The following is a 10,728-nucleotide window of genomic DNA, read 5'->3' as shown; positions in this document are numbered from 1 at the left end:
GGCAGCTCATGTGGCCACTGAGAACCTCGAGGCCTATGGAAGGTCAGCTGCCCTGCCCCCAGGGCCCATGTGCCCTCTTGGGCGAGCTGTGTGGCAGAGCAGCCGGCCCCTCCGAGGACCCTTGCCTGGCGGACGGCCTTTTGTCTGCAAGCTGCAAATGGAGGAAGATAGCTGCTGAGGCCGCCAGGGCTGGGCCGTGGTTAGAGTGGCGCGCTCTGAAAATTCAGGAACTGAGGGGTCGGCCCTGGCTGCCTGCCGTCGTGTTCCTGTCTCTCTGGATCTGGCAGGAGCTGACCTGGGTCCTCTGGGCGTTCACAGGCGCTGGAGGTGGGGCTGGAAGCCGGGGTCACCTGGGCTCATTTTCTTCCTGCCAGGCCGCCTATGGAACCTTCTGGCTCTGCTGAGCCGGCTCATTGACCCCTTCAAACCTGAGGGTGACGCCAGGCCCCCCCAGTGCTCTCTGGACACTGGTGCTGCCTCCTGGCCGGCTCTGCGCACAGGATCCTGGTCTGGGCGAGCCCGGCCCTCCTCCCATGGCTCGGGGTGGGGTCCGGACAGGAGGCCCCGGTGCTGGAGGTTGGGCTGCTCTGCCCACAGCTGCTTGCAGGGGGCGCTGGTCCTGGAGAAATGGGCCGGGGAGATCTCCCCACGATGGGGTGTGGGCAGACCGTGAGGAAGGCGAGGGTCAGCAGGAGCAGATGCGTCTTGGCTGTGTCTGTGTGGCCTGCTGACCACAGAGCCCGGCGGGCAGGTGGGGGCTCTCCAGGAAGGACAGCTCATTCTGCTGGTCCGGCCTCAACATGCCACGTGCATGTTCTGTTCCGTGTACTGCCTGGCTGACCAGTTTCTTCCACAGAAAACAGGAATAAAAGCTGTCCTCTTGCCTCCCAGACCGGGGATCCAGGGGCTGGAGTTCGGAGTGTTGCGCCAGGATACACCTTAAGGGTCCTCTGACGGGGAAGCTGTGGGCATCTTAGCGGTGAGACATGACAGCTCAGTTTAGGAGTTGGTTTTTCCTGAGATGTTAGGATGCCCTGATCTTAACGTCTCAGACGCGTGTTTTAAAGCCTATTTTTTTTTTTTTTTCCATCACCCCTTTGGATATTTCTTCTGACCTGTCTGTTCTCCCCTGGGAAGACAAACTCTGTGTCTACGACTGTGGACGTGACAGTGGAAGCGGAAATAGCAAGTAGCCGGTAGGAGTAGGTTGGGCGGGACGCTTGCCTTCCTCCCCACTGCCGGCTGTGACATTGCTCTTTCAGTTACATGTGGAACCATCCAGGGGGCTTCTCTGGTGCTCCAGTGCCTAAGACTCCAGGCTCCCAGTTTAGGGGCCCGGGTTCAATCCCTGGTCAGGAATCTAGGGCCACCCGCCCCCCCAATGCTGAAACTAAAAATGATCCTGCCTGCCTCGACCAACAAAGATGGAGGGTCCCGCAACTTGAGACCCTGCGTGCGGCAACACGGATCCATGTGCTACAGCTAAGAACTGGCGCAGCCAAATAAGTTTTTTAAATTTCTGAAGAAAAAAACCAATCATCCAGGAGAACTCAGTTGCTGTTCATGAGCTGTAGAGATTTCCAGCCGACACACACTGTCTCAAAATTTAACGTCAGTATTTTCTCTTTAATTAAACCTCCTGTTACAAACAGAAACACTGTCTCATGGGCCCTCCTCCAGGGGATCTTCCCAACCCAGGGATTGAACCCAGGTCTCCCGCCTTGCGGGCAGATTCTTTACTGTCTGAGCCACCAGGGAAGCCCCCCTCCGGGGTGGGCTGTGTGTGAGCATCTCTGCAGGTCTGATAACCCTCAGGTGTGTAGGATGGTGACCTCCCGCCAATATCCATCTGCCAGTCCCAGGAGCCTGTGACTGTCACCCTACATAGCCAAGGGCAAGTAAGGTCTCTAATGGGTTGGCCTTGGGTGGGGCTTGTCCAGTGGGCCTCGGGTAATCCCAGGGGTCTTTAAATTGGAAAAGGCAGATAACAGACTTTAGAATCAGAGTGATGACGTGGGAAAGGACTCGACCCGCCGGTGCTGGCTTAGGAGGTGGAGGCAGGGGCCACGAGCCAAGGAATGGGGAAGCCTTTAGAAACCAGAAAAGGCAGAAAGGGACAGGTTCACTCCTGTAGCCTCCTGCGGGCAGGAGACCCGCCTACAAGTTGATCTTAGCTTCTGAGACCTCCCCCAGATCCTGACCTAGAGTCGTAAGGTCATAGACTTCTGTTCTGGTCCAGGAAGCTTGAGGTCATTCACATGGCAGCCACAGGGAGCTAACCTGCTGTCCATGGTGGGGGCCTGGGGTGAAGTCCAGCTGTCTTTGAAGAGCAGGGTTCTTATTTTCCCTCCCCTCCCCCATGAGGCCCGTATCATGCTCCCGGAAGGTGCTGGATCCATGGTCTGCAGCTGATGTAGTGACTGAGTGAGGGAGCCAGGCTGCTGTGGTGTGAACGTGAGAAGTGGCTTCAGGTCAAAGGTGGCCCCTCAGCCAGTGATTATTCGAGGCGAAGCCTTGAGCTTGTGCCCATTCGCAGGCAGTCCCCATTCCCGTTTCTCCTTTCTGCAGTTAGGGCTATGAGAGTGGTGGCAGGAGCTCTGCCCGCTGTTGTAGACCGTGAGGCACTGTGAAGGCACTTTCGGAGCATGGTGGAGCAGAAAATGGAGCTGCCACACCAGTCTTGCTTGCTTCAGTGCTTTTCTTTTTTTTAATGAGAGAAATAAACTAAGGCAAAGAATGTTGCCCACCATCCTGTCCTACAAGGACCAAGTCATTAGTCCCCGCAGGTGCTGATGGACAGGGCACCTGAGGAAATCGAGGACAAGGAACAAGAGTTCTCTGTACTCTAGAAAAACAGGCCCCTCGGGTGGGTAGATGCCTCAGAGAAGTTTTAATGAACCCAGATTCTTACATCTTCCCATACGTAGGAGAAAAACACGCTGAAATTATTAACTGAGATACCTGTTGTCATGGCCAACAGGGACTTTTTTTATTTAAAAAACACGTTTGGCCTTGCCCTGTGGCCTGAGGGATCTTAGTTCCTGGAGCAGGGATCAAACGTGCGTCCCTGGCAGTGAAAGCATTGGGCTCGAACCTCTGGAGCCCTAGGGGATTCCCAGCAGTGCGCTTTTACTAAGCTGTAAACTTGGCTGCGTGTATTTTCTAGTCATCCGTAAACACACTGGTTGCTTCTCCTGCCCCTTGGAGCAATTCCTCAGAGCTGTCTAGGAGGTTGTCTCCAGACTGTGGTTCAGTAAGAACCTGAGTCAAACTCATCTCACAGCTCATGTTTTTTTGTTTTCCCCAGTACCTGTTGTAACTGCAAACACAATTCCCAATTGATTGACTGAGTCGAGTATGAAATTTCCCTCCAAATAGGTTTGACCTAGCTTACACAGGGGGCTTCCCTAGTGGCTCAGTGGTGAAGAACCCACCTACCAATGCAGGAGACACGGGTTCTGTCCCTGGGTGGAGAAGATCTCCTGGAGAGGGGAATGGCAACCCAATCCAGTATTCTTGTCTGGGAAATCCCATGGACAGAGGTGCTTGGTGGGCTACAGTCCATGGGGTTGCAGTAGAGTCGGAACTTACACAGGAGTGGGTGTTTGTCTTTTTGCCAAATATGCATATTGTAAAAGTTTTAATCTCTAACAATCTAACAAGTGAAAACATATTTTTGTTGTTCAGTTCAGTTCAGTCGCTCAGTCGTGTCCGACTCTTTGCGACCCCATTAATCGCAGCACGCCAGGCCTCCCTGTCCATCACCAACTCCCAGAGTTCACTCAAAATCATGTCCATCGAGTTGGTGATGCCATCCAGCCATCTCATCCTCCGTTGTCCCCTTCTCCTCCTGCCCCCAATCCCTCCCAGCATCAGAGTCTTTTCCAATGAGTCAACTCTTCGCATGAGGTGGTTGCTTACATTTAATTTTCCTTCCAGTGGATGGCCCGGCCCCGCTTCTCTCTTTCCTTCTCGCCTTCTTCGTTTGCTTCCTTTTGAAACACACAAGTGAGGGACTTCCTTGGTGGTCCAGGGGTTGACCCCGTGCTCCAATGCAGGGGGGTCCAGGTTCCATCCCTGGTCAGGGAACTAGATGCCATATGCCGTAACTAAGACCCAGCACAGCCAAATAAATAAATATTACACACACATGATTCTTTAGAAGCTCATGGGAAAATTCAAACAGGGACTGTTATTCTGGAAATATTTGGGACTAGACATTATGAAAACCCTCTTGCCATAAAACATGAAGAGCGTTTAATTTTAACAAGTGTCTTTTCAGTGGAGCGTGAAGCTTGTGAGAAGGTAAGGAACATTTGTGGGTTGGGAAGATGAAACAGAAGAGGAAGCAGAAACAGAATGTGGCCGTCCTGACATCCTGATGACCACGAGGTCATCGGTTTGTCAGCACCTGGACCCAGAGCCTAGGGGGTTGTTAGGCACGTGGAGCAGGGGATGAGGGCTTGGGTCCAGCGAGTGTGCAGCCGGAACGGAGGACCTGAGTAAGGCCTGGGACCTTGAGCAGACCTTGCCGCAAGGAAAGGGTAGGATGATCCGTGCGGGGGGTAGGGGGGAGGTTGTTTGATATTCAGTGGAGATTTTGCCTAAAGGAGGTTAATGATGGAAGAAAGGAGGTGGAAAGGGCAAGTTTGGACAGGATCCTAGGGGGCGGGGATAGAATACAGAAAGGACGGAGGTTAAGCAAGACAGTTCTAACACTGGCCACTAGCTGGCGTCATAACGCAGCACTGCTTGGTCTCCCTCTGAGCAGTGGTGATTCTCTACTACAGGGGTCCCGTGGTTTTCCAGTGGGTTGATTCCAGGACCTCTGCAGACACCAGAATCTCTGGATGTTCCAGTGGCTTATGTTAAATGTTGTATTTGTGTATAATCTATGCACATTCTCCTATATACTTTAAGTCCTGTTTACATTACATACGATACCTAATGTGATGTAAATGGTATGTAGATCATTGCTAGGTACATGGAAAACTTAAGCTTTGCTTTTTGGAACTTTCCAGACTTCTTTCCCCACAAATATTTTCAATCAGTGGTTGGTTGAATCTGAGGATTCGGAACCCAGTAATAGAGAGGGCTGACTGTATATTCTTTCCTTTTTCACAAGAATTGGTAATGTAGAGATAAAGAAACACCCGCAGTAAATCTCCACATAGAAAGACGAGCGGTTGCCAGAGGCTGGAGCACGAGGGCGAGCAGGGAGGGACTGCTCCTGGGCACCGGGTTCCTGTAGGGGTGACGAAGATGCTGAGGGTGGATGGAGGTGCTGGTTGAATCGTATGCTAAAATGGTGAATGGTTTTTTTTTAAAGGACAGAGTACGTCTCAGTCCTGAAGCTTGCGGATAGATACAGGGATAGATAATCGTGATGCCACGTGAAAGGCATAGGAGCCCGGGGCATCCAGAGGACAGCGAGCGATGGGCTCAGGGAAGGATTCCGGGATGAGGCTGGGCTTGGGCAGCATCTTGAGACGCAGGGTGTTCGGAGCAGAAGGACCAGCGGGGCAGACAGTGAAGAGCGCGTCAGTACTGCTAAGCCTCAGGCGTTTGTGGGGCACTGTGGACGGGGAGGGTGGAGACACAGGCAGGGCCAGATCCCAACGGGCTTCGTGTTTTCTGGGAGGATCCTTCGGACACCGGACATCACATGATACTTAACCTCTCAGCACCAAAGTCCTTACAGACGAATCTTAAATAAAACTCAATTTTGGGGATTTAACCCTTTGTATTTTGCGGTTACCTTTTTCCATGTGTATGCTCAAGAAAAAAGATGCCCTCATATTTAAATTACTGAAAACAAAATACAGTATTATTTGTATTTCTAAAAAATTTTCCTTCCCTCTGGTGAGAATGTGGGGCTTCTCCACTGTCCCGTGATCTGTTTACCTGTCTTCTCAACAGTGCCCCACAGTCTCTATTACTGGGGCCGTGTAGTGAGTCTTGACATAGGGTAGACCGATTTCTCTCCCTTTTTTCTTCTTTTTTAATCAAAATTGTTTTAGCTGTTATAATTCCTTTGTTTCCCATACACATTTTAGAATAATCTTGTTTGTAGCTACAAAAAATCTTGCTGGGACTTTTGATTGGAAATGTGTTACGTTTATCTATCAATTGAAAGAGAGTTGACATCTTCACTGTAAAGAGCCTTCTATTAGAAGAAGCAGTATTTCTTTCCTTTTATTTAGATATTCTTTTACTTATTTCATCAGGATTTTGTTTCCACATACAATTCTTGTGTGTGTTTCATTAAGGTGTCTTGTTTTTTAACAACTATAAATGGCACTGTATTTTTAATTTCATTGTGTATATTCCCTGCTAGTCTATAGAAGTACAGTTTGATTTATGTAGGATTATTTTGTATCCTACAACCTTGCTGAGTTCTGTATACATTCTAGAAATATTTTTTGGTAGATTCCTTGGGGTCTTCTACGTGGATCATTGTATCATCTGAGAAGTGGGACAGTTTTATTTCTCCTTCCCAGTCTGTATGCCTCTTGGTTTCTTTTCTTGCCTTATTGTGCTGGCTAGGATTTCTGACACTGTGTTGAGAATGGATATTCTTCCTCCCAGTCTTAGGAGGAGATCATTCCGTCTTTCTCCAGTAAGTGTGGTGTTTGTAGATGCTGTTTATTTATTTATATATATTGAGTTATACTTGATTTGCAGCGTTGTGTTAATTTCTGCTCCACAGCAAAGTGATTCAGCTATACGTCCGTACGCGTTCTTTTAAAATGCTTTTCCGTTTGGTGTATGACAGGGTATTGAGTATATTTCCCTGTGCTGTACAAGTAGAAGCTTGTTGTTTGTTCATTCTCTGTGTAGTAGCTTACATCTGTTAACTCCCAGCTCCCCCTCCATCCTTCCCCACTCCCCTCCCCCGTGGCACCAGCCTGTTCCCTATGTCCATGACTCTATTTCTGTTTCGTGGGTAGGTTCGCTTGTGTTATATTTTAGAGTCTACATAAAAGTAATATCATATGGTATTTGGTTTTGCTCTTTTTGACTTACTGCACTTTGTATGATACTCTGCTCGCATCCATGTTGCCGCAAACGGCTCCCTTTCGCTTTTTACGGCTGAGTAGTATTCCGTTGTGTGCGTGAACCACATCTTCTGTGTTCACTCGGTATGTGCTTTTTCTAAATTGAGGATGTTAATGCCTCCTGTTGCCTCTTACATCCCTTTACCCTGCTCCTTTATAATATTATTGACTGGAATATTTTCTCTTGTCCTGCCTTCATCCCTGGACTGTGCAGTGATGTTTTTAGAGCCAGCCTCAGATGGCTTCCGGTGGTCCTCGTGTCCTAGTACCACACCCTGTGCAGCCCCCTCCCACACAGGATCGGGCCGACCTGCATAACGATAGGACACTGTGAAAACGGCAGAGTGTCACTTCCAGACAGAGAACCCAAGACACGCTGCAGCTTCTGCCTTGCTGTCCTGGATCATTTGAGAGAACCCAGCTCCCCAGTCATAACGAAGTTCAAAGAGCGCTTTGGAGGGTCAAGGGGGCAAGGAACTGAGGCCTCCCAGTGTGTGAGCGTGTCGCCTTGGAAACGAAGTCTCCATCCACAGCCAATCCTGGCCAGCACCTAGACTGAGAGCCTGAGCCAGACCCATGCAGCGGACCTGCCTCCATTCCTGCCCTTGGGAAACAGTTTGAGGTATTTTAAAACTTGTATTGAACCATGGTTGATTCACAATGTTGTGTGAGTTTCAGGTATACAGCAAAGTGAATTAGTTATATATACACACACATATATATGTATAATACACACATACACTATATATGAGTGCTAAGTCACTTCAGCTATGTCTGACTCTTTGCAACCCCAAGGACTGTAGCCTACCAGGCTCCTCTGTCCACGGGATTCTCCAGGCAAAAATACTGGAGTGGGTTGCCATTCCCTCCTCCAGGGGATCTTCCTGACCCAGGGATCGAACCCACTTCTCTTATATCTCCTGCCACTGGCAGGCAGATTCTTTACCACTAGCATCACCTGGGAAGCCCCTATATTATATATACATATGTTACATGTACACATACAATATATATGTTACATACATTGTTATATATGCACGTGTAACACGCATATACACACATATATAATGTACATGTATGTTGTATATACTCAGGTATAATATGTACACATATTTATATGTTAAATATATACACAAATATACCTATATCTATATATACACATATATTAAATATATCCATGTATATGTACTCTTTCTTAGATTCTTTTCTATTGTAAGTTATTACAAGATATTGAATACAGTTCCCATACAGTTGGTCCTTGTTGCCTGGCTATTTTATATATATAGTAGTGTGTATATGTGGAGGTGATAGAATTCCAGTTGAGCTATTCCAAATCCTGAAAGATGATGCTATGAAAGTGCTACACTCAATATGCCAGCAAATTTGGAAAACTCAGCAGTGGCCACAGGACTGGAAAAGGTCAGTGTTCATTCCAATCCCAAAGAAAGGCAATGCCAAAGAATGCTCAAACTACTGCACAACTGCACTCATCTCACACGCTAGTAAAGTAATGCTCCAAATTCTCCAAGCCAGGCTTCAGCAATACGTGAACCGTGAACTTCCTGATGTTCAAGCTGGTTTTAGAAAAGGCAGAGGAACCAGAGATCAAATTGCCAGCATCCGCTGGATCATGGAAAAAGCAAGAGAGTTCCAGAAAAACATCTATTTCTGCTTTATTGACTATGCCAAAGCCTTTGACTGTGTGGATCACAATAAACTGTGGAAAATTCTGAAAGAGATGGGAATACCAGACCACCTGACCTGCCTCTTGAGAAATTTGTATGCAGGTCAGGAAGCAACAGTTAGAACTGGACATGGAACAACAGACTGGTTCCAAATAGGAAAAGGAGTATGTCAAGGCTGTATATTGTCACACCCTGCTTATTTAACTTATATGCAGAGTACATCATGAGAAACGCTGGACTGGAAGAAACACAAGCTGGAATCAAGATTGCCAGGAGAAATATCAATAACCTCAGATATGCAGATGACACCACCCTTATGGCAGAAAGTGAAGAGGAACTCAAAAGCCTCTTGATGAAAGTGAAAGTGGAGAGTGAAAAAGTTGGCTTAAAGCTCAACATTCAGAAAACGAAGATCATGGCATCCGGTCCTATCACTTCATGGGAAATAGATGGGGAAACAGTGGAAACAGTGTCAGACTTTATTTTTCTGGGCTCCAAAATCACTGCAGATGGTGACTGCAGCCATGAAATTAAAAGACACTTACTCCTTGGAAGCAAAGTTATGACCAACCTAGATAGCATATTCAAAAGCAGAGACATTACTTTGCCAACAAAAGTCCATCTAGTCAAGGCTATGGTTTTTCCTGTGGTCATGTATGGATGTGAGAGTTGGACTGTGAAGAAGCCTGAGCGCCGAAGAATTGATGTTTTTGAACTGTGGTGTTGGAGAAGACTCTTGAGAGTCCCTTGGACTGCAAGGAGATCCAACCAGTCCATTCTGAAGGAGATCAGCCCTGGGATTTCTTTGGAAGGAATGATGCTAAAGCTGAAACTCCAGTACTTTGGCCACCTCATGCGAAGAGTTGACTCATTGGAAAAGACTCTGATGCTGGGAGGGATTGAGGGCAGGAGGAGAAGGGGATGACAGAGGATGAGATGGCTGGATGGCATCACTGACTCGATGGACGTGAGTCTGAGCGAACTCCGGGAGTTGGTGTTGGACAGGGAGGCCTGGCGTGCTGTGATTCATGGGGTTGCAAAGAGTCGGACACGACTGAGCGACTGATCTGATCTGATCTGATCTGTTAATCCGAAACTTCTAATTCATCCTCCTCTAAGATAATCAGTGTTTACTGCAGCTTTCTTTAAATTTTGGCATTAACTTACAAGGCATGTGTGTTACTTATGTTTGAATTTCTCTTTTGAATCCACCAAAGAGGGGGCCTGGCCTCCCTCATGGAGCCTGCTGCTGGGCTGTCGGGTGTGCCCTGATGCCATCCAGGAGGGCCCGGGGTTTGGGCCCTTCAACTATTAATCAGAAGGTATAAGATGCTTGTGAGCTCCACAGTTCTCTTTCTGTGGATTTAACGTGGGTGTGCTTACACACGCGCGTTAAGGAGTCGACCTTCCCTGCACAGTGGCCGTCAGACGTGGCGTGGAACATCGTTTAGGGAGCCGACAGCAGCTGATGGGCAGCGTGGTTCTGTGGAGGCTGGGGCGGGGGAGCCACGCCCTTGGGGAGCGCTCCCTGGGACACGTGCGCATAGATGCACGTGGCTGTTTCCAGCGGCACTGCCTTTTACATTTTTAAAATAAATTAAAAATTTTCAAATCATTTTAGACTTGCAGAAAGGTTGTAAATCCAAATGGAGAATTCCTGTGTACTGTCTACCAAGTTCCCCTAAAATTAACTTCTTATTTAGCCATGGTCCACTTATTAAAGCTGGGAAATTTGCATTCCTGCCATGCTATTACCTAAATGACAGATTTATTTGGATTTCATAAATTCTCCCATAAACATTCTTTTCTGTTCCTAGGTCAACTCTGGGATTCCCACATTACATTTAGAGAAGCATTTTTCCCCTTAAAAAATTGATTTATTGAGCTATAATTTGCCTACTATATAATTCACCTACTTAAAAGTATACAATTCTATAGATTTTAGTGTATTTACAGAGTTATGGGAATATCACCACTGTATAATT

This window comes from Bos mutus, chromosome 22, assembly GCF_027580195.1.
Source record: "Bos mutus isolate GX-2022 chromosome 22, NWIPB_WYAK_1.1, whole genome shotgun sequence".
Classification (NCBI taxonomy): Eukaryota; Metazoa; Chordata; class Mammalia; order Artiodactyla; family Bovidae; genus Bos; species Bos mutus.
Note: the sequence above shows the minus strand (reverse complement) of the source record.